The following is a 23462-nucleotide window of genomic DNA, read 5'->3' on the forward strand; positions in this document are numbered from 1 at the left end:
TACCATAATAATAATGACCTTCCTAAGCGAATAATTTAGATCGCACATCGAAAAGGTCTCTCGATGAAGAATAAGTAAACGGAGATAAAAATAGGAAGACTCGGTTTTATTGGTCTTTCTCTCACTCTCTCTCTTGAATTAAGGGAGGAGGATTACTGCGATTTATAAGTGGGCAACAAAAATTGAAAATGGGGGGGGGGGGGGGGAGATGTAATTGAAGAAAAAATTCTACTAATGGGCAAATGGGATGATACTCAATTATAAGAGCTTTGCTGTACTGATGCATCAACCGTTTGTACTCGATAATACTGAAATTTAATTTTTCGAATAATTTGCTTTGAATTACTCCTCGAATTAGGAACAATGAACCGAGTCTCCCGTCTATATATATATATATATATATATAATATATGGTCTTTTGAAAAAGTTCAGCGAGTGATTTTATTTTCCATTGAAATCTTTGATCGAGAGAAGTTGAAGGAAGGAATTTCTTGGAAAATGCAGTTTTTTCTTATCGTCCTCGTCATTATAATCTCTCTCTCTCTCTCTCTCTCTCTATATATATATATATATATATACACTACTCGAGCTAGCTTGCAATTTCGTACAAGTAAACCACAGTGAAGATGGCTGGAGCCTCGCGTAGTTGCGCTGGCAATATCGGATTATGTTAGGTTCCACCAAGTCATATCAGATTCTAGTAGATTATATTATACGAAATTCTATTAGCGCCGTATCGGATTAATTTGCGCAAGATCAAGACACGCGGCCGCCAAGTTGCGAGAGACGAGGTACCGATCAATGGCGAATAATCCTCCTCCTCCAGTCGGAGAATCTCTATGCCATTTTATATAAACGTCCCTGCGGAAAATCCATTGGAAAAATAATCAGAGTGCAATTTGAATCTTTGATCGGTCATGAAAATTTTATTAGCCTTTGCTCAAGTTACTTTTAAATCGGAATTGGTTTATCTGCCAGTGACGCTGCGGAGCTTTTGTCTCAACGACCCCGATTCCTCCTGGTGCACCGAGCGGAATCCAGTCGCGAATTGTGGATTTTCGCAACTTTAATCGCCCTCGATTGTCGGCTCGTTTCAATTACTTCTAATTGGCATGGAGCGATCCGGCAGTTATTGAAAATTCTCATAGTCGTATTATCTCTACCCCGTACCTTTCCGGAGGGAATCGATTAAAAACTACTAATAAGTGAAATTCCATTTACTTATTCGATTGAGATAAATGGTTATTCGGTCTTCTTGGAACGAGAAGGAACATGTAGGGGTGAGGGATTTTATTTCAGGAAATAAGCATTTGGTCAATGAGTGAAATGTGATGTGATATGGACATTGGTTAAACTGATGGGAATATTGTAGCAATTTAAAGAAGATCCAGAAGGAGGATGCTGATTTCAGCATCTTTCTTCATTCATTTGCTTCTCTTCAGGTTCGTTTCTCATTCTTGCAACCTTAGTCCAAGTCTTGGTCCAGTCCTTTCGTATCTCCGACGAAACGAGAGTTTTCATTAAACTTTCAGACTTTCCGAAAATCCAATATTCGCTCTTCCGTTTTAATGTCGGTTCCGGGTTGGGGTGTAAAGAGGTGGGAATCGAAGAGGGAGACAGTTATATTATTCCACCAATGAAAGATTCACTTACATCGGTAAAATTGGGAATTTTTTAGCAGTGGAATCGAAGATCGAAGGGGATGAAGATAGCATCGCGATTTTCGACCCTTTTAACCGCATTATCCTCCCTCCCGATTCTTCATCCTGTATCCTGGTCATTGTCCATGGCTCTCTTGGGACTTTTAGCGAAAGTTTTAGAATTTCTGGAGAGATCCAACGTTGACTTCTCCGTTAGGACCACATTTTTCTCGGAGATTCAAGGGGCAGGGGTGAATTTTTCTTATTTCACGAACGAAAGATTGATTAATATCGTAAAATTGAAATTTCTTCAGCAGCTGGATCAAAGATTGACGGGGATAGAGATTATATCGCCATTTTCAACCCCTTTAACTACCCCTCGGATATCCTCCTACCCCCTCCCTCTTCCTATACTCTCATCTCTTGTCCCAGTCTTCATCCACACGCCTCTTCAGACTTTGGGCGAAAGTTTTAGAATTTCCGGAGACCCTGCGTTGACTTTTCCATTAACACCAGATCGACCTTGGCAACGTAACGATAGTGGGAATGGGGGAGGGGTGAATTATATTATTCTCGAAAGCAAGCTTTATTCTCATACTCGAAATTGGTAATTTTTAAACAGTCTCGTTAAAAACTAAAGAGGAATATCGTAATTTTCAGCCCTTTTAACTGTATCTCATCCCCCACCCCCAATGTTTCGTCCCTTGGACCAGTCTTTGTCCACGCCTGTCTTATCCCTAGCGAGACGAGACTTTTGGCGAAAGTTTTAGAATTTCCGGAGACCCCACGTTGACTCTTCCGTTAAATCCAGATCGAAGCTGGGTATTGGTGGGGGTGGGAACGAAGGGGATTGAAAAGGGAAGATCGATCGTCGCTGGCTGCACATCACGAGGGACAAAACTTTTCAGGGTGCTCTTCTCCTCGTGGCCCTCGTCGCTGTTGGCAGGGCTACTACCACCAGTACCAACCACCCTTACCCGGCTCTCCTCCACGATCGACTTTGTCTTGAGGGCCCTTCAACTTTCGCCGTGCCTCGAAAATTACCCGTCAGCTTCTCTCCCTACCCCAACCGGGCTACTCGGCCGCTTTTCCCCTGAAAAAAATCACACCGGATCCTGTCTAGCCGGACAAAGACTCCATCTCTCTCCGCTTCTTCTTACTCCAGAGAAATACTATTCTTGATTCTCCTCTTGTACAGGGTGCTCCGTTTTAACTATACTAAATTTATATAGATATAAAATAATATTAATAATTGTGAGAAAAAACCTGTAATACCATTTTTAAATCTAGAGCTTCAGAAATTATTAAGAAATAACATTTGCTTGATTCAAGGTCTCTTATTCCCCTGAATATATTCTTGCAAATCTGATCAATTAAGCAATTTTTAATCCTCGATAACTTCTTCGTCAGTAACTAGGTTTTAAAAATAGTACAGATATTTTTCTCTCATAATTATTTATATTACAGAAATTTTTAGAATTTACCATAGTTGAATAGTGCCACCCAGTATATAAAGCTTAAAAAAAAGTTGGCACGAGTTAAGAGAAAAATCAAGAAGTTTGAAACTAACAGACGTTTAGACGTGGCATTGTGTGTATGTGCGTTTAAAGGGATTTTATAATTAGGAGCAGCACTATGGTCTCATCCAATAAAGACGAAGCCCTCGTCGTACGCTCTGCAAACCTTCAAACGTCGTCGAAACGCTCGACCATCCTGATAAGTACATAGTTGACTTCTCTACTCATTCATGCTTACGTCATCCTGTGGTAAAAAAACCCCAAAGCGAATATTTTTGGTAGCTTCGAAACTGGATATAAAGAATAAAATAAAACTCTGAACTCTCCTATAAAATTTATCCCTATCGAGAAAGAGTTTGTACACGTGTCTAAAACTCAAAATGCATACATCGATGCTCTGTACGAAGAAACAATAATAAATAAATAAATAAAAACCTTTGGATCCTCGATCAAAATATTATACACAAAATTAAAAAATAAATATTCAGCATCGAAACATAATTTTATGCTATCAAAATGAGGATCGTACTAGGTCCAGGAGCAAGAGCAGGTTTGCTGGACGACATAGGCAATTAAGAGCGATACGTAGACACCGGGACCAATTGCATTATAGGACGTATAGTAGCTGCTTGAACTTTCGCGCACTTTGTAAACTGGCTAATTCGCGAACGCGACCGCCCGTTAATTGCGAGACGATAATTGAGTTTGATGGTATAGAGAGAGGGAGAGAGAGAGAGAGAGAGAGAGAGAGGAGCAAGCGCGCGTCTCGTTCGACTTAATTTTCTCGGAGTGCTCCTCTGTCTGCTGTTCTGTGTTCCACCCCTCGTTCCGAACCACCCCTTTTGCCACTGTCCGCTATAGCAACCTTACGTCATCCATACGCTACCACGGCAACGTCGTACACGCTCCTCCACCTCCACATCCGCCCCCTCCCCCTGTATCGAGACCACTAAGTGGAACAGATTTTACAGAGTGCTTCAGAAATTGTTCGAGAGGGAGAAGCGCCGGCGTCCCCAAAATGCCATCACCGAGTATCGATAATTCGATAAAGATCCAACATTCGTGATCGCCTACAAAAGTTCTTGCAATATTACGACAGTCCTGAAGCCAGTTTTAATTTTACGCAAATTTGTTCCACGTTATAAAAATATGTTGCATAAATTACAAAAATCCTGGGCAACCTTGTAACGCGCGTTTGGTATTGTAAAAATATATTTTTTAATTCAACAACAATTTCGCAGTAACGATTATTGAATACTTCTTCAAGAACTCCGTATAAATCTACAACGACTGTCTTCTAGCTATGAAAACAAACTTTTTCTTTCACGCTATACATCAGCCCCATAATTCTAAGAACGAGTCTCGCGCGGAATAATAGGCTGACGATTGTTCCCAGTAGCGAGTGTCTTCGATCGGTTCTAAAGTGTAAACACTGGCTGAGGACGGACGCCCCGGCCAAGTAGCCTTTGCTTTACGACGCAACGCTGAAACGTAAGACGTTTGGCTGTACGCCTGTCGTTTATTCGAACTCGGCGAATCGCGCCGAACGAATTTTCTTTTCCAGGCGTAACGGAAAATTTACGAGCGGCAAAGTATTTTGGCGGGCGAACGCTAGAAAGACATTCGCGAGACGCTCGTATCTTGTTTATTAAGGCAATTTTCACGGTGTCCCTCGTTCTCTCGAACGAGCTGTGATATGGCTGGTGAATTCAGCAGGTGGCTCGTTTGCCTGGCTCGTGTCGGGTTTTAGGACACTTTTATCGACGCGCCCGCGCAGTATTGTTATCTCTTTATCTCTCTCTCTCTCTCTCTCTATTTATCTCGTTGTACCACTCCTTAAATCGTATGCTAAATTATACATTTGTGTTAGATATAAAATGGTATCTTTATTTATTTACTCTTACAAATCTTCTACAAGCTTATACAAATTTTCATCTGGTGCTTTCAATGTCGCGACAGCTTAACAACTGCCCTACTCTTCCCTTTCTTCCCCCTCCTTTTACTAACTCTTATCTCTCCTGCGAAGAGTGTTTGTACGCCATCTAGCTACTCCTGGCGCGAAATACGAAACTAGCTAACATTCGGCCAGCCTGCTTCCTCAATTGCCCTCAATTGAGATTTCTTAACCTAATTACACTAATATTTAACTCTCACTCGTTAAATCATTCTTACAGATAATTCTAGCGTTTTTCTCCCGCTCTTTACTCTGTCTTACCAAATCCCAGTGGTTCTTCCCACTTTTAATCTTTTCGTACAAGTAATTCGAGTGTTTAATCCCACCCTTTTACTTTACATTTAATATCCCTAGCGTTTTACCCGCTCTTTAACCTTCAGGTACGAGTAATTCAAGTGTTTAGTCCCACTTTTCTCTTTTTTTTTTTGTTATCATTCTGCTGCTTCATCTCGTAAAGTTATCCAAGGTTTTATGGAATCCACTGCTACTACTGTCTTTCGTCGTAATCGGCCACGCATATCTTCAACCTGGTAGCGATCATTGGGCAGAACTGCCACAATTTTGTAAGGTCCTCGATACTTGGGAAGCAATTTTTTACTTTCCCCCGTCGCTGCCACACTAGTTATTTTAATCAACACCAATGTTCCAACCGGAAAACTCGGTGCCTTGGACCTTTTAATATCATACCGTTTCTTTTGTTTTTCCTGATCCTTCGTTATATTATTTTTAGCTCGCTCCCTCACCTCTGCTAACGGTAACCTGTTTAAGTCTTCTTGCACCTCGCTTAGAATTATCCCTTCTGGGACAGATCGAGCATTAATTCCGAGTAGTAATTCCGTCGGGGTAGCTCCTGTGGTTCGATTCATAGTGGTATTTATTCCCCTTTGCACCGTTTTGACATGCAAGTACCAGTCTGAATCCTCCATTCCTCCATTTAACGCAGCTAGCGAACTTATTATTGTGCGATTATTTCTCTCGCACTGGCCATTGGCACGTGGGGTGGCAACTGCATTAGTTACATGTTTTATTCCATGTCGTTTGCAATAATCCTCAAAACTTCGAGAAGTGAATGCGGCTCCTCGATCCGATATTATACGCGCTGGTGCACCAAATATGTCTAATATTCCATCCAACATTTTTATCACATACTTTGCTTTCGTGTTTCTGACTGCCTCCAGAATTACAAACTTTGTAAACCCATCCACAACTACTAATATCTGACTGTGCTTGCGTTTACTTTGTACAAATGGACCTACATGGTCGATATGTAGGGTGTGAAAAGGTACCGCGACCTTATCAATGGGATGAAGTTCTCCCGGTCTTTTCCCCGAAGGCTTTTTATAATATAGACAGTTCAAGCATGAACCTACATATTTCGAAACAAAACTACGCATCTGCGGAAAGTAGTAATTTTCTCGTATTTTAGCTAGCGTTTTATCTACACCAAAATGCCCTAAGTCGTCATGGCAGAGGCGACAAATTTGCCATCGATTTGCCTTAGGAACGAGCCATTTTTTTCCGCCATCTTCTAATTTCCTATAAACGATATCATCCTTTAACTCATACCAAGTAAAATATTGTTTGTTGTTCTCGCGGTTGTCTCTATCTAATAAAATTTTGCGAATTAAACTGATGTCTTCGTCCTGCATTTGTGCCGCTAACAACCACTCAGACTCTGTTATATTTGTGGCCGCGAATACAGTCTTAACGGGATTTCGGCTAAGGCAGTCTACGTGATTCATCTTTAAACCTGAGCGATATTGAATTTCGAAATCAAAATCTTGCATCTCCATCCACCATCTTGCCACTCGTGGTAATATATCCTTTTTTTCCGACGTACTTCGTATCGCTGCACAATCAGTTACTAAAGTGAAGTGTATTCCAATTAAATAGACTCTAAAATGCCGAAGAGATTCGACCACAGCCAACGTCTCAAGATGATAAGAATGGTAATTTTGTTCCACCGTCGTGGTCTGTCTGCTAAAATAACACACTACATTTCGTGATTTAACCCGATCATTTATTTGAAATAATATTCCGGCTACCCCCAATTTGCTTGCATCAGTATGAACCTCTGTTCTCAATTCGGGATTAAAAATTTGCAAAATAGGCCTTTTGACTAATAAATCTTTAATTGATAGGAAAGCTTTCTTTTGCTCATCCCCGAATTTCCATACTACATTCTTACGTAATAATTTGGTTAATGGTTCAGCTACAACTGCAAATTTTTCTACAAACTTCCGGAAATATCCGGCCAACCCGAGAAACTGACGCAACTGTTTTTGATTCGCCGGTTCCGGCATGTCTCGCACCGCCACAATTTTTCGTAATCCCGGCCTTACCCCTTTCTCCGAGATTTCTCTACCCAAGTACTCTATTGAACTGAAAAAAAACTTACACTTCGTCATATTCAAAGTCAAATTATGTTCACGAAGCCTTAACAACACCATTTCCAATCGCTTTAAACCTTCCTCAAAACTTTTAGCAGGGATGATTAAATCGTCTATATATACTTGGACTATCGAATCTATGTATCCCTCTAATACATTGCTCATTAGACGCTGAAATTCACTTGGTGCATTTGCAAGCCCAAACGGCATCCTCAAGAACTCATAGTGTCCGTCAGGAGTAACAAAACCCGTTTTACTTATAGACGTTTCTTCTAAAGGGATCTGATAGAATCCTTGTGATAAGTCTAACATAGTAAAATATTTATTCCCTCCTAATCTATCTATCTGATCGTCTATCCTAGGTAAGGGAAATTTATCTTTTTTTGTTATTCGATTCAACGCCCGAAAATCCACACACATTCTGCTTTCGCCATTCTTTTTAGGAACTAATATTATCGGACTAGCGTAAGGCGAACGCGACGGTCGGATTATCTTATTTCTTAATAATTCGTCTACAATAGTTTTTACCTTTTCTCTTTCGGTTAACGATAATCGGTAAGGTTTGTAACAAATGGGTTTATCTACAATACATTCGATTTTCATGCTCGTGGTGCTTGTTTTCCCCAATTCTGCGGTATCAAGACTAAATCGGTCCCTATATTCGTCCAATTTTTCTCTCAGCTGGTTCTTCTCTATATTGGAAATCTCTCCACAAACTAATTCCCGCTTCCCATGCTCATTTGTAAATTTGACAACTTCCAAAAGGTTAACAGAAAATTTATCGCCTACACGAGATAGCGACATTTGTTCGTCGAACATTCTAGTGACTATTAACTGTTTGCCATTGTTGATCACTAATACTGTTGGATGATCTATAAAATTCTGTCCTATCAGCAAATCAAAAACCACCTCATCGTCTTGTAAGATTACCATATCAGTATTTACGCTAACATCTCCTATTTGGATTACTTCCGAACTTTTTGTTTTAGCTATAATTATGGTTCCTTCAAAACCACGTAGTTTAATAGGTTCCTCAAGTTCATTTAACGTTAATCCCAGTCTAATTGCAACAGACTTCTTTATTATAGTTAACTCGCTTCCCGTGTCAATAATACAACTCACCACTTGATTCCTGATTTTAGCTTTCATATGATATTTATTCTCAGAACCTTGCCCAACATACTTGACTTGTTTATCCCCTCTGTCGGTCTGTCCTTTTTTCCTCAAACGACAATCTTCTACAACATGGCCTATCTTACTACAGAATGTACATTTAGTTCCACGAAACTTAACGCATTGTGTCCGCTTGTGACCTCTCTCACCACAACCAAAACATACTAACTCTTTGTTCAATTTATTACCGACACTAGTATCAGGTTTCATTTCTCCTTTAGCAGAACTTCTATCCATAGATTTCAAACCCGGAAAATTGGTCGCATAATCTATCAATTCAACAAAAGTTGTACACCGCGCAGCCTTAACATTCAACCTTATCTGCGGATCTTGTATGCCTTCTACGATACAATCAACTATCTGGTTCTGAGTCAAGTTTAATTTCAATTTGTTTAATTTTGCCAATTTATGGAAACAGTATTCATTTAGATCTTGACCCGTTCGCGATCTGTATACGGCCGCTTCATAGAATAATTTACCAAAAGTAGTTTTCACCGGAAACATATTTCGTAGCATAGTTTCCCATTCACCCCATGAAAACTGAGTAGACCTTAACCCGTCATACCATACTTTAGCCATACCTTCTAATTTGCCTAAAGCTACATAAACCTTCGTCATCTCATCCCAATGATACGCCGCAGCACACTCATCAACCCTATGCAACCATCCGTCGATACTCTGTGTAGGATCCGCCGGATCAAATCTTGGAATCAAACGGTCGTCTTTAAACATTGCCCAATTCACATGTCTATTACCTTCAAGATTTTGATTTCTAGTACTAGTCAGTTGGCTTCTAAGTGCTTGAACTTCTGCCCTTGCTTCTGCCAACGAATTTTCCAAATTAATGTCATTATTGGACGACGGCGTAGCAATATCCTCCGCCATAGGTACACTTGTTGATTCTTCTGATGATCTTGAAGAAACTAATGCTAATCTTGTAACTTGCGTCGATGGTTCTCCCATCGAGCTTTCAATTCGCGCCTGTTGCCGCGTTCTTTTTCTCATAATTGCCACCAACAAACAAATCACTTGTAAATCCCACTTCTGAAATCTGTTAGATATAAAATGGTATCTTTATTTATTTACTCTTACAAATCTTCTACAAGCTTATACAAATTTTCATCTGGTGCTTTCAATGTCGCGACAGCTTAACAACTGCCCTACTCTTCCCTTTCTTCCCCCTCCTTTTACTAACTCTTATCTCTCCTGCGAAGAGTGTTTGTACGCCATCTAGCTACTCCTGGCGCGAAATACGAAACTAGCTAACATTTGTACGAATGAAACCCTTTGTCCTTGAACAAAAAACAATAATAATAATAATTCCCTTTATTCCTCCGTTTGTTTATATCCGACTGTATCTCTTTTTGTTACGAATACAACTGTATACAATTGTAGATGAATGAAACCCTTAGCCCTTGTGCAAGAAAGAAGATAATAATAATAATAACTCTATATTTATTTTCGCTACTCTATATATCTTTTTAAATTGAATACAACTGTACATTTGTCGAAATGGGACTCTTAGTCTTGGTACAATAATAATAATTCCATCTCTCTCTCTCTCTCTCTCTCTTTACATCATGGCCAATATAGCAACGTCAGCTGGCCAATTTACCAAGCCATTGCTAAAAATCCACCCTTATCCTGTAAGCTCTCTCGCTTAGAGAAAGATAAGGAAGCAATGAAATACACAGTGTGGTTTCTGTGGAAAAATGAGAAATAAGCAGAATGACAGGAGTGATTTGACGAGTCTAATTGGAAGAGGCTCGGCGTGGGCTCTCCTCTCCCAGCAGGAGGAAATCCATCACGGAAAAGCCGGGCCCTCTTTCGACGGTGAAATTGACTACGTGCAGGAAATATCCTCGGCACGTTTACGAAATGGCCGTGGCAAGGAAGGCAGGAAGATTAACGCATCCGGGAAGAAAACAAGTGCGCGAGAACGCGTCCATTGTTCCTCGCCGGCAGAAATGCGTTCAGGGAGCCCTTGCATCTTTGAGCCGACGTAGACGTCGAGCCCGACAAGGATAAATAGGCGGAGCTTTAAAGCTCTCACTCGGAAAATTTCCTCCACCCCCCGTCCCCTTCTCATGCCCTTGTTTCCTACCTACAACGTCCCAACACGCGTAAAACACCTTTTATCCGGAATATCGAGAGTCGTTTCACTCTCCCTGCACCCGAGTTAAGAAAATTATGTTAAGCTCGTGAATTCCTCTCTTCGAGTGCCTCTACGTCCTTGTCCCAACAGCTTTACGGAGGAAGATGGCTTTTGTCCAGGATGACGCCGAAATATCTCTTCGCTCTCGACTCGTTTTATGGACATATTGCCAAATTCGTCGGTATATGGAGAGGATGATGTGGAAAGGGTAGCAGTAGTGATTTTTTATGAGGATATTTTTGCTGGTACAATTCGAAAGATGATTTATTTAAAAAGCAGATGTTTTGTTATCATTGAAATTTAATTATAGGTTTCTGGTCGAGTCGTGTTAAGGTTTTAAATTGTTTAATATATGGAGCGAATGATTTAAAAATTATTTGTTTGTTACCAAAATTATTTTACATTCGAGATTTATTCTTACTGATGGAAAACTGTTTAAGGGTTTTTTGTTATTTATATAAAAATAAACGGGAAATCGATACGCGTCGATAAAACCACGAGTGTTGGGTGGAACTGGGAATATTAAGTTGGAAAGTAGAGAAACGCCTCCATTTGCCAGATTGCCTTCCCTTTTCACGCCTACCCACATAATCGGTACATAATTGACGAGATGAGAATCCAGACTATTCTACTCAACGAGTTTTTCCTGCTCATAAAAAGTATCGCACAGAGCTATAGCAGTCTGGCTTCAAGGTGTACACCGATGAAAACATTGCTTGTCTTTAAATACGGCTCTTACAAATGTTTTATTAAATTATCAATCAAGTGCATGAAGAGAATTAATCGAATGTTACCAAGAAAAAATTCTCTCTTAATAATAAAAATCTGAATTTATCTTTTATCTTTTTCAACTATTTTTATCCCTTTAGTGCCAACCACGGTACATCCTTGCTTGTATAAAATATTTGATAATAAAATTTAAAAGATAATTAGTCTATGCATAAAATAAATTTATAAAAGAATATTAATCTGCAACTATTCTTTAAAAATGGTAACAACGGTAATTTAAACAAAAGTGTCTCAAGGTACATACAAGCCTCTCCTCTATAACAGTGTATCATCGAGACACTTTGTAAAAATTATTTAACGTTCAATCATAACTGTGTCTTTTAATACACGTTTCCTAAATATTTGCAAATTCAACGAACGAACGTTTCTCAATAATAATATAGATTTGCAAATACGCAACAGCGAGGCTTCTGTTGCATCGAGTACAAAAAAAAGCAGGAGATCGATAAATACAGTTTCAAAGACTCTGGATGAAAAAGATATATTGGAACATAGAGGACGCTCGTGTTGTTTACCTTTTGTATAACCTTTCACAGTTCTCTCTCTCTCTCTCTTTGACTCGACACAGAGCCGAGCCATAACAGTATATATACATATATATAAGGCGAGAACGCGCAGATTGTATCATGGAAAGGATAAAGGGGCAAAGGTTTGTCAAGAACATTAATATTCATTTAAGAAAATCATCCCGCGTTCGAAACTACTCTCGACCCATTTCCAGTTAAGACGCGAAACTGGGTTATTCATATAGACACGGTTGCCATAACAATACGACGATCTCCCCACTCGAGCGAGTCGCGACTCCCAAGCCAGCAGGCAGCAGTGACTTCATGGATACTGAATTGGCAAAACTGTGTGCTGGTGGTGGGGCGGAGAGTACCGAGAGCAGTCTCCAAAGTTGCCGAGCGTTTAGCGTCAATTCCATTTGTCAACAAGGATTCCGGCGTAACTGAAAATCAGATTAAGGTGTAAAATAACGAGGACTTGGTGGAAGGGCTATAGGAGGAAGTGGGGTGAGTGGTGGGGGGAGAAAAGACGCGACAGCAACGAACAGAATGGGACGAGAGTTGCGAGCATTGCCGAGTGTAGTTGGCCATTGTCGAGAGACAAAGGGTCTCAGCCCAGTCATAACTTCTACCCAGTCTAACTGGAACTTCTCGCTGGAATAACGCGTTTCCCCCCTACCTCCACCCCATTTCCTCTCGCATCAACACTTTAATAACAACTTTGCAAAAATATACTCTTTGCTCTCCGATAGAAACATCCTAGCTCGGGACTCGAAGATATTCTGCACGAGGGAAACATATACAGTCTACGTGTCACGTGGTATATTATTCTATACAGTGTTCAGGGTATCCTAAGGAACTTTGTGCTACTTTTCTTTCAATAATTGAGAATAATAGGTGAACATTCTATTACTTAGAATTGAATAGTATGTTTTCAGTAATATAGAATTTATTTTTTAGAGGAAGGTAGTCCTAAGAGAATCATTTTCGACAAAAATAACTTAATTGCTCAAAATTCCATATAATCCATCTTTCTCAACAAAATGCAACTAATTTAGACTCGTACGCATTGGATTAATATAGCCCAACCAAAATGTTGACAATTGTTTAAATAACAATGTAAGGTGAATGACCTTTAAGCTAAGTATCCTCTTCAGGCCATATTCCCCTATACTTGGCTGCATCGAAGCATTAGGAAAATACCACTACACTTACATTGTTCCTTAGAAATGCAATCCTATAACTTTAGTAGCACATTTTTCCATCAGCTTTCAAAACAATATATTAATGTATCATTGAATCAAACCGTTTACAAAGTAGTGTCAGTTTGAGATCATAAAATAATTGTCTGAATACACACACACACAAATTTTTATACATAGCATTAGTTTACTTCAACCAAACCCACGCTGCGATATAATATCTCATATCCAAATGTCTCGTAAACGCCTGGATCACAAGGAGTTTCAGACGTATGGTCCGGACATTACTGGTCAGACATGCTTTAAATTTGAACGACAAAGAAAACACTGTTATATCATCAAGAATAATTTTAAGAGTATACGATATGCGTTCTAAAATAGTTTGAAAAAACAATAGTATAATAAGTAAAGTATTTTATTAGTCTATTGGCACACGATTCCATATATTTGGAAGCTACTAGAAATTTTATTGTCGAGCCACGCACAGCTCGAGGAATGCGTTTGAAATTTAGCATCGGTTACAGTATCATTCGGGAAACATTAAAAGTTTCATCAGAAATAATAGGAGTTACTCGTATATAGCGACGATCTGCAGCGAGCCAAGGCATTGTTCGCTTTTGCTTTAATTCGTTTTCGTCGTGCAAATCGGACCGGCAGTCTTGGCCAGGGGCCCAATTACCTCGTCGATTCGAGAGAAACACGCATCGCGTCCCGATGCATCACCAACTTAAGCATTGTTTTTACCTTCTCGAGTAATTATAGACCAAGCCGAGCCAATCCAATCGTGTTTTCATATCGAGTCTCGAAAAACACATTCCAAACTTTTTTAATATTATTCCCTCCACTCGCACGAGACTTTTCCCATTTCCGTTGATTTATTAAGCAGTCATTCCGACTGAATCATTCATAATGAGGCAAAGATTGTGTTCGTGCCGAGTAATTATAGAACGAGCGACCTACTATCGTCAACCTTCCGAACTGTGCAATATTTAAAGCCCACCAGCCACACCGATGCTTAATGAACTGTGGGTCTGGGACCAGTGGGACCTTAAGAATAACAAAGCTTTTTTTTATTTGGAACATTTTGCGACTGGTAATCAAACTTTTGACGAAAGAGAGCTATCATTCGTTGATATCTGTTGTTGTGTTCATAAATCGAGCGACCTAATACCGTCACCTCTACTCTAACTGTCCATTATATACAAGATCGACACTAATACCAATATACAACTGGTCTGAAACCTTGTAAATATATAATAACGTGATAATTGTTATATTTTGGCAAGTTACAAATCTATAACTAAAGAAAATTTGTAATATTTTAAGGACGACTTAACTTATAAATATAACTTTAATTTCTTTACTTGGTTAATAAAACTGAACAAAACATCGAATATTCAGAAGCACCATTTCTTAAAAATGACGTTTCACAGAGAATCCCTTATTACCTGACACTAGAGGAATCATCCCTCGCTATGAATCGTCTAGTTTGGATTGAAATATCAGCTGCTGGGGTGATTCGCATCTCGCGACGCGTGACGGGCTAGACTGCAATGGATTATCGATCGGTCCATATTTCAGGAGGGGGTTTACTAAATTGATAATGAAATCAGTCCTGGATTTGCCTAGCCCTCCGTCGGCATCGGAACCGGCGTTGGCGTCAGCGTCAGCGTCAGTAACGCCAGCTGAAGCTCCATTATTCCATTCTGCATCCAGAAGCGACAAGCATTTCTACCATTACTGATTTATAATTCAAGCTCTCGTCGCTCCAGTTCTTCCCCCTCCTGGACCAATCAATTCTCCTCCACCTTTTGTCAATTATTGCACGATGAAAGATATTTTAATTGGAGGAGCATATTATTAACACTGAGAGAGAGAGAGAGAGATGTACACTCCCATTTCCCTTAAACACACTTTGATAGGCAATATTTTTACCCCTCGAATCAAACACTTTGTTCCAATCGCACTGAAAGCCCGCGATAATTCGATTGACGATTCAATTTAAGAATTTGTAATGGGACTAGTGTATAGCAATTTGAAAGATTTATGATGCTACGTCATAGGGACGATTCTCGTGGTGGTATTCTTCGGTGGATGAAAGAATTATGACGACTACGTTGTTGGCGTAGAAGAAGAAGATGAACAGAAGGAGGAAAATAGAGATACGAAGAGTGCAAAAGGGGATCGAAGAAGAAGAGAGGCTCGGGCGGCGCTGCATTTTCACTGTTAGCGCCAACTGACATGGAACGGAATGCGAATTCATTGATCCATCTCTTCCGATTCGATTTCTATTGTATTCCAACCGCTGGCTCAGAATGCTCTCGCTGGAACTGATCTTTGCGATTTTGATTTTCCATCCTACTTTATTTCTGAAGGATTCCCTTGCCATATATATATGCAAACTCCATATGCTTTCCAATCTCTCTCCCTCTCGCGTTCTATGTCATATATATATACCACATACTATCGTGGACGCAGTCTCACCATTGCAGCGTTAAATATTTAACATTCAAAATGAACTCATCCGGAAATTGCTTAATTAAAAAAGCTTCCACTTCTAAAATGGTCCTCGCTCCCAACCGGCGCTATCTTTATGATTAATAATTTCCACGCATATACGCATTAATAGTTTCTGGCAGTGAGCCTGTTTTTTTTTTCCCCTCCACCTCTCCATTTATTAGCATCGAGTACTCTGTGACGTTTAATATGAAATTTCAGAGAATTCCTGCGAAATGCGACGTTTAATAATCTACCCGGAACGGTTCTTAATTGAACCTTGATCGTAAATGTATTTCTCTGTATTACTATAACTGTATGTGTATCTATATACAGGGTGAATTTTTTTTGAGTATCTACTTTGAAAAAATATAGATATAACAGTGATAAATATTGAATTTTCTAAGATACCTCAATTTTTGCTTCGAGGGGACACTGAATAATCGTATAAAAAATATTCTAATTACAGAAGCATACAAGTTACGAAGATCACCTTGAAATTTTTTAATAGAATATTTTTTATTGCTTATTTCTACAGCTTATCTCAAGGAGCTTTCCAAAACACTATATTGATTCATCATTTGAACCAATCGTTCACTAGATATTGCGAATTGAAGTTATAAGTAGATAAGCGCTATGTGTGTGTATGCATAAAGTCACGCACACTACTATCGTGAAACCAACACCTATATGCAATTTTAAATGAAAATATCTATTGAACCAGTAAATGGAATTATTGACTAATATAGCGTTATGGAAAGCTCTTGAGATAAGCTATAAAAATTATTATGTTCCATTTAAAAAATCATGTGACCTTTGTACCTCGTTCATTCACTACCAAAAATATTTTTTATGAGACAATTTAACATCCCCCTCGAGGCAGAAATTGACGTATTTTTGGAAAATTCAATATTTATTGCTAATTTACATTTACTCAGAGTGGATAGCCATAAAAAATCACCCAGTATATATACACTAGCTGTAAATTATACACAGAAGCGTAGCTGCGATTGCAGAGATTTTTTGGTTTAGTTCTGTTCGCTTTTAGTGGAAAATTCCTGTTGCAACCGTATCGAGAGGTGGAGCATAAAGAACAGGAGTGCTTATTGTAAAACTCGCGCTTTTGACGTTTTGTTATATGCAGTCAACGTGTGTGTGTGTATGTGTGCATGGGTCTATCGCGACTCGTCCACGTGGAAGCGACAATGTTTCTGCATACACGTGCGAAATGGTAGATAGTCACAGCGAAGCTTTCTTTGGACAAACAGACGTGGGAGGCCGACGGAGATAGCGAAATATCTGCCTCGGTGGTAACAGATCCCCCCCCCCCTCCCCTGCTTCAACCAGCATACACCCCCTTTTTTTCCTCCACTCTTTAATAAAATAACCATTTTCAAGTGAAATATACCTACGCAAAATGTTTTTTTTTGCTCGTTTCGTGCAAGAAATTATTAAAATCAGGCAATAAGCGATTGGTAAACGTCTATTTAAACATTTTGCAATCTGTGTAAAGTTTTAAAAAAATTGCACTAATTGATCTTTTTGTGGTTCATTTTAATTTGCAATTTAAAATTTGTATATCTAAATGTGCTTTTATTTGCTCTGTGGTAAGTATTGGTTATTTTTATGTCATGATGTACAAATGTACTTGTTCGTCCAATATTTGTTTATTTTTTATGTTATGGATCAGTAACGATGCATCGTTTACTCTTTTAATGACGAAGAGACGTATATGGATAATTATGAAAATCTCGATTAAAACTGCGCCATTGATCTTTTAGAAATTTGGTACTTGGGATTTTTTTAATTGCTTGTTAAGGTGTAATTATAGTTTGTAAATTCAAAATGGTGGACTCGAAGAATATAAAATTGTGATCGATTTTCAAAAAAGTTCGCTGTCTAGGTTAATTTTGGGACACTGATTATAGGAAATCCGTTATGAAGCTTCTCAAATGCAACATGGTTCATTTAGTACGACAAGTTTTAACATCATATTATAATTATAATATAACATATGATATTCGTAGAACGAACGAAAGCTAAATTTTTCAGCATAAACTGAATACCTATATATATATATATATATATATAGATATCAAATAAAATTGGTCTGCCGAAATTAACTGTGCATTTTTGACCCACTTTAGATATTTCGACCTCGGCGGTCAATTAATTTAACCACGCATGATTCTACGTAGCGTTGCAACACAGGGAAGCGAAAACGCTGGAAAAAAATCGGCCATTTTGGTACCACGCAGATCCTCTTCATACCGTTTCCATTAGCACAGTCGCGCTAGCCACAAATTGGCGATGCAACCGGAAGAAAAGCAAAGTTCTCCGTCTACCTAGAGAAGGGAACAAACAAAACTGAGCGAGACGCGTTGTTTAAGAGACGGAAATGTTAATTGCCAGTCGATTTAGCGAGAACTACCCAGCAGATGTTGCTGCAGTCTTGAACAAGAAGAAGCAGCGATCGGTCGTTGAACTCTCACTGGCCACCGTACACGTGTTACAAGATTTGGTCTCCGATTAAAAAAAAAAATAAATTCATAAGAGCTGAATATCAAGTTGACGATGATCGGAGAGTTTGACCATTCCATTGGCTACAAGGAATCGCGTAAAAAATTTCTGGAGAGGCAGCCTTGTATTTGGAGATTTCGACGGAAGGTCGACGTCTTCCCCGGGGGTGTTCCTTGCAATATTAACGTGGCATCTAGCGAGAGTGGTGCTGCAGGTATAAAACGGGCTAAGAGAGAGCAAGAGAGCGAAAGAACTCTGCGGGAAGAGGGGGGGGGGGGGGGAGGGTAAAGTGGCTGGTCGTGCAGACGAATGCTAGAATGAGATAGAAAAGTTAGGGAGAGGGAGGGGGGGGGGGGGGAATAAGTTTTATCCCTCGAGCTATTTCGTGGCTGCGCCATTTTAATATTGTAGCCCCGGAATCGAATAACTTGCTGTCGCACGCCGAGATGCAGAGGCTTCCGGGCTCCAGGACACTTTACTCGGTTTCCCGGTGTTACTACGGAAAAACGATATCTCTTAGCGTGACAAGCTGAACGGAGAGACACTCGACTTCTTCTACCATCGCTCCACTCTTCCTTCTCATTTTTCCTGCATCTCTCGAAGATAGCAACCGCCATCGAGCTAGTATCCTATATATATATATATCAAGTCACCCTTGATATATACTTATCACTTATCAATTGGACTCCTCGCTCTTTGAGTTTTTTCATTCTCTCTCAAAAATGTCATAATTGTTAACTTTGATACGTTCAACAATATCCATATGTATAATACTTGAAAAAAATCAATCCCTTCCCTTCTTTAAAAAAAAAAATAGCTTCAACCACCCATCCGTTTCCTTGTCAGTTTTTTTTTGTTTATAAACACTCGAGTTTTCCAGAGTTTCGGTCCAACGCACGTCGCGACAAAACTATGAGTGGAATCTTCTCGAAACATATTATTAGAGCACGGAGAGCAGTTCCTCAAAGCACCTATTGAAATACTCGGAAAGTTTTGCAGTTCCTCTCAGTATATATATATACTGGAGCACTGCATCCTTGTTTTCTCTTCGTCATCCTCGGTATTGTTTACCTGTACGAGTTTATATCGTCAATCATGATATGGAATTATTAATTATTCATGGCAATTTTGTTGGGTGAAATTGTTGAGGGATTAAAAAGTTGGCGGGACAATATGGTCGGTGACCCGATCCCGGGGTTGCTCGAGCACGCATACTTATCTTACATACTCTTTGCTTCGTGTAAGTTTAACTCCCTGTGCGAAGAAGAGGCCTCTATTTCTGTCGCGCACGGTTTATTAGTGGATCCGTACCTTTGCCAGTATCTATGGTAGATATTATTGTCCATGTATAATAGTAGATATTTGCCCAAGAATTTCGACAATTATTATCCACCAGATTGGCAACATTTTCCTACATTTTCCAACATTTCCCTAGGAAAATGTAGAATCAATCCGTCGTAAGAATTTTCCACGTGTTGTCTGGATATTATTTTCAAGATAATAATATATTTTTTGATTGTGTTTTTCTTTTTATTTGTTGAAAATAGTTTGGAAAAAATATTTTTTAAAGTTTTATACTATATACTATTAAAATATTATTGCTCCAATACTAGTATCACCTTGTCAAACAAGTTTGTTAATAATTAATTAACCAAATCACCATCATCCAAGGTTAAATTATTCTTCAGGTGCGAGATTAATCACGTCACAGGTACAGTGAATTCTTCCAGCATTCGAGTTGAAATATTTAAAAAAAATTATTAGCTTGTATTATGCTGCATTTAAAATATTTGCCAATGATAAAAACACACGAGAATATAATAATAATAAAACTTTATGCAAAAAGTGATCGATCTCACGAGCCAATGATCAATTTAACCCGGAACAGAACAATAACGAAATATTTGCAGATTTCTTCGGTATCTGATATTCAAGAGTCTGAGAAAAAATCCTTGACAAGGTTATATTCCTTGGGAAAAGTAATTTTACAGTTTTGCTATTTTGCTATGGTAAAGGCTCGCTGTAGCGGGATGGGCGTGACCGGTTTTCTGGTCGCGTGGATAATAACGCGGAGAAACTTTGCCTAATGACTTGGCGAACTTGCGATGCTTTCCTGCGGGAGAAAGGGGGGAGGGATAGCGTCTTTGCGCGCGTCATAACTTAGTCGGTTGAAACGCATAAGCAGCCTCGCACCCCACGCATAAATTACCGTTCTAATACGGGATTTAAGCAGCTTATAAATACTAACTGTATTCCAGCCAGGATCCTTCGATATCTTCGTATATTAGTACCAAACTTATCTCGATAAAGTTTATAGAAAAGAAAATTTCCAATGCCACTGATAATTTTAACGTCAATTTGCATTACGTGGCACAGCTTTAATTGGTACATAAGTATTTTTTAAAAATATAAAACTTTGGTACAATTATATTTGTTGGTAAATCTCGAGTTGGAAAAAAATTAAATAGATTTTTTTTTGCTTAAATTTTACGTTTTAATGCGTGAAATGTGTGAGGTTAGTACTATGGTATTCAAATAGTTTATATATATATATATATATATATATATATTAATTATAATCCCTCCCGCAATTATAATCCTTTGATATTTTTGCATACACAAACTTCTCTCGACAAAAGTTAAAAAAAAAATTCATTTCGACTGAATCAAAGGTTAATTTGCTAATTTAGCAACTTTGTTCAATTGTAAATAAATATTTTTTTAAGTATAAAACTTTGGTATATCTAACGTTAGAAAAAAGACTCGATGAGATTGTATAAAATTAACGTATCAATGTGTTAAACGTGTCAAGTTACGTGAATCACAATGTGGATATAGGTAAGCTTTTGTTGCAGCAGAAAATTAGAGAAAATGCTCTCGCAAATTATGGCTCGCGTTCGAATTTACGCGACGGGTATAAATACCTAGGTTAAACGCGCCGGCTATGCGTTCATCCTCGGAGCGGTAATGTAGACACTTCGTACTCGCGAGACACAAACTTTAGCAAAGTATCTTTTACGTAGAGATTATACTCCGGGGGTCGGGCTAAAATTGCCACTTAAGCATCCTGAGTATCGCCTTTTAAATTCCCGATCGATATCAGCTATTCGCATATAATAGAAATAAAAGTTAATCACGAATATAACGAGATTTAACCTCGGGGTCAATGACCTCGCGATCACAGATAATACGACAAATCATTGTTATTGATCGTATTGTTAAATCGCCATAGACTTCACCTAGGTAGCTTTCAGTATTTCGTTGGAGATGAGTTGAGATTGCTGGTTTAAAAAAAAATGAAAGTATTAAAAATATCATCCATTAAAAGTTAAAATACCATTTCGAAATAGAATTAATATCGACAAGATTTCTTATCTCTTAATTAAACTCTCCCGTAGACTTACATTGTAATTAAATCTGAAGATTAAGATTCGAGTGAAACAAAGGAATATAATTTATCTACGAAATTTACGGAATTCATTGTTATTAAAAATACTACTTATTAAAAGTTAAAATACCGTTCTGAAATAGAGCCAATATCGACAACATTTTTATGTCTTAATTAAACTCTTTTATAGGCTTACATTGTATTTAAATCTGACGATTGAGATTCGAGTGAAACAAAGGAATATAATTTATCTACGAATTTTATGGAGTTCATTGTTATTAAAAATATTATTTATTAAAAGTTAAAAAAAAAACATCCGAAATAAAACTAATATCGAGAAACTGATTAATCTCGCGTATAAACTTTTCTATCCTCGAAACAATGAAAATATAAAAACGCAGAGTCGAGCGAGAGAACAATGAATATAAACGCGTTAGAGCTTCTCACGGACGTGTACAGTGGGCGCGAAAAATTCAACTCGCTAGCACGTGGTCCATGTCCTTACGGTCGAGTGCGCACCCACTTGCGCGCAGCCACCCACTCACACGTGAACGTTGGATACGAATCGGATTGGACGAGACAACACGTGGCAGCGAGTTGCTAGGGGGAAGAGGGGGGGGGGGGCGGGGGTGAGGAAAAAGAGTAGAAGAGAAGCAAAGACTTGCCGGATGAGGCTGTTCCGCAAGGATGTTTCGGCTGCTGGACTTCCGGTTGCTTCGCCGTGATTCTGATCGAGGAGCGAGCCTCGGTTGAGGTTAGCTTTTGGATCGGTAATGGTGAAAGAGTGTTGGACGACGTGGGGATAGAAAAAATTACGCGGAATGGGGAATACGGGGGTTTCAACTGGAAGGAGAGAGTGAGAAGGCGGGAGGAATAGAGAGAAAGAGAGAGGAGAGAGAAAAGAGAAAGAGAGAAAGAGAGAACAGGTTTAGGTTTGGACCTGGATGATGGTACGTGGTGTAGCAGGGCCGGGAGCTGACGCGACACTGAACTCGGCACCGATTCGCGCAAACACCACGCGCAGCCGTCTACGCGCATCCATCCAAATCCAACGCTCCCCTCCACCCGCCCCACTCTAAAATTCTCTCTCCCCACCCTAACCGTTGAACCCTCGCGTACGCATGCGCCAACGTCTATTCGACCAATCCCAGATGTCCTTTTGGATAAACGGTTCTTTCGACTCGAAAGCCCGCGAAATTCAAATTCTTCTTTTGTTTTTTTGAAAATCTTCGAAAAAATTCGGCGATCGGGAAGAAAAATTCTCTCGTGAATTAGCGAAGATTCTGGAGGGGGGATTGGATATTGGTGGGTGATTTTTTTGTTGTAGTGGGAGTATATAAAGACAATTAGAAGGGTGCTTTGATCGTGTGTAAAGGGATGTAAACGCGCGTGTGTGTTAGTTTGCCGGGGAGGGAGAGGGGGTTGAGGTATTGGGAAGGCTCGACGTTAAAGAGCCCTTTGCAATATCGGAGGAGGCTGGCAGCAGGGCAGAGAGCAACCGGGCAGAACCAGCAGGATACGGAGAGTGTAATGTAAACTAATTAGCAGCGGAGTCTACGGCAATTAAGGTTGCTAGAGTGCTTCGCACTGACGCTCCACCAACAACATTCACCGTTGCCACCGTGTCGCAGCTATAGCTTCAATTTATATATACCTATACATGGAAAAACGATCGAAACTTGCAAGTTTCTCCTATTTCTCCTTCGTTTAACCAGTCAAATGTTCATTACTT

The 23462-nt window shown here is 39.3% G+C and overlaps 1 protein-coding gene across 2 annotated transcripts in view; it reads right to left on the bottom strand.

The window, feature by feature from the left end:
* Positions 1 to 22650, bottom strand: part of mub (poly(rC)-binding protein mub) — an 84961-nt gene extending 62311 nt beyond the window's left edge. For both annotated transcript variants that reach the window (XM_066739736.1, XM_066739735.1), the window contains exon 1: positions 22396 to 22650. The gene's annotated coding sequence lies outside the window, so the exon portion shown is untranslated. The remainder of the gene's footprint in view (positions 1 to 22395) is intronic.
* Between the last annotated feature and the right edge of the window lie 812 nt (positions 22651 to 23462).

The sequence above is a fragment of the Prorops nasuta genome, unplaced genomic scaffold (genome assembly GCF_024137725.1).
Source record: "Prorops nasuta isolate Cenicafe-Biocafe unplaced genomic scaffold, Cenicafe_Pnas_1.2 PNAS00021, whole genome shotgun sequence".
In the NCBI taxonomy this organism is placed as follows: Eukaryota; Metazoa; Arthropoda; class Insecta; order Hymenoptera; family Bethylidae; genus Prorops; species Prorops nasuta.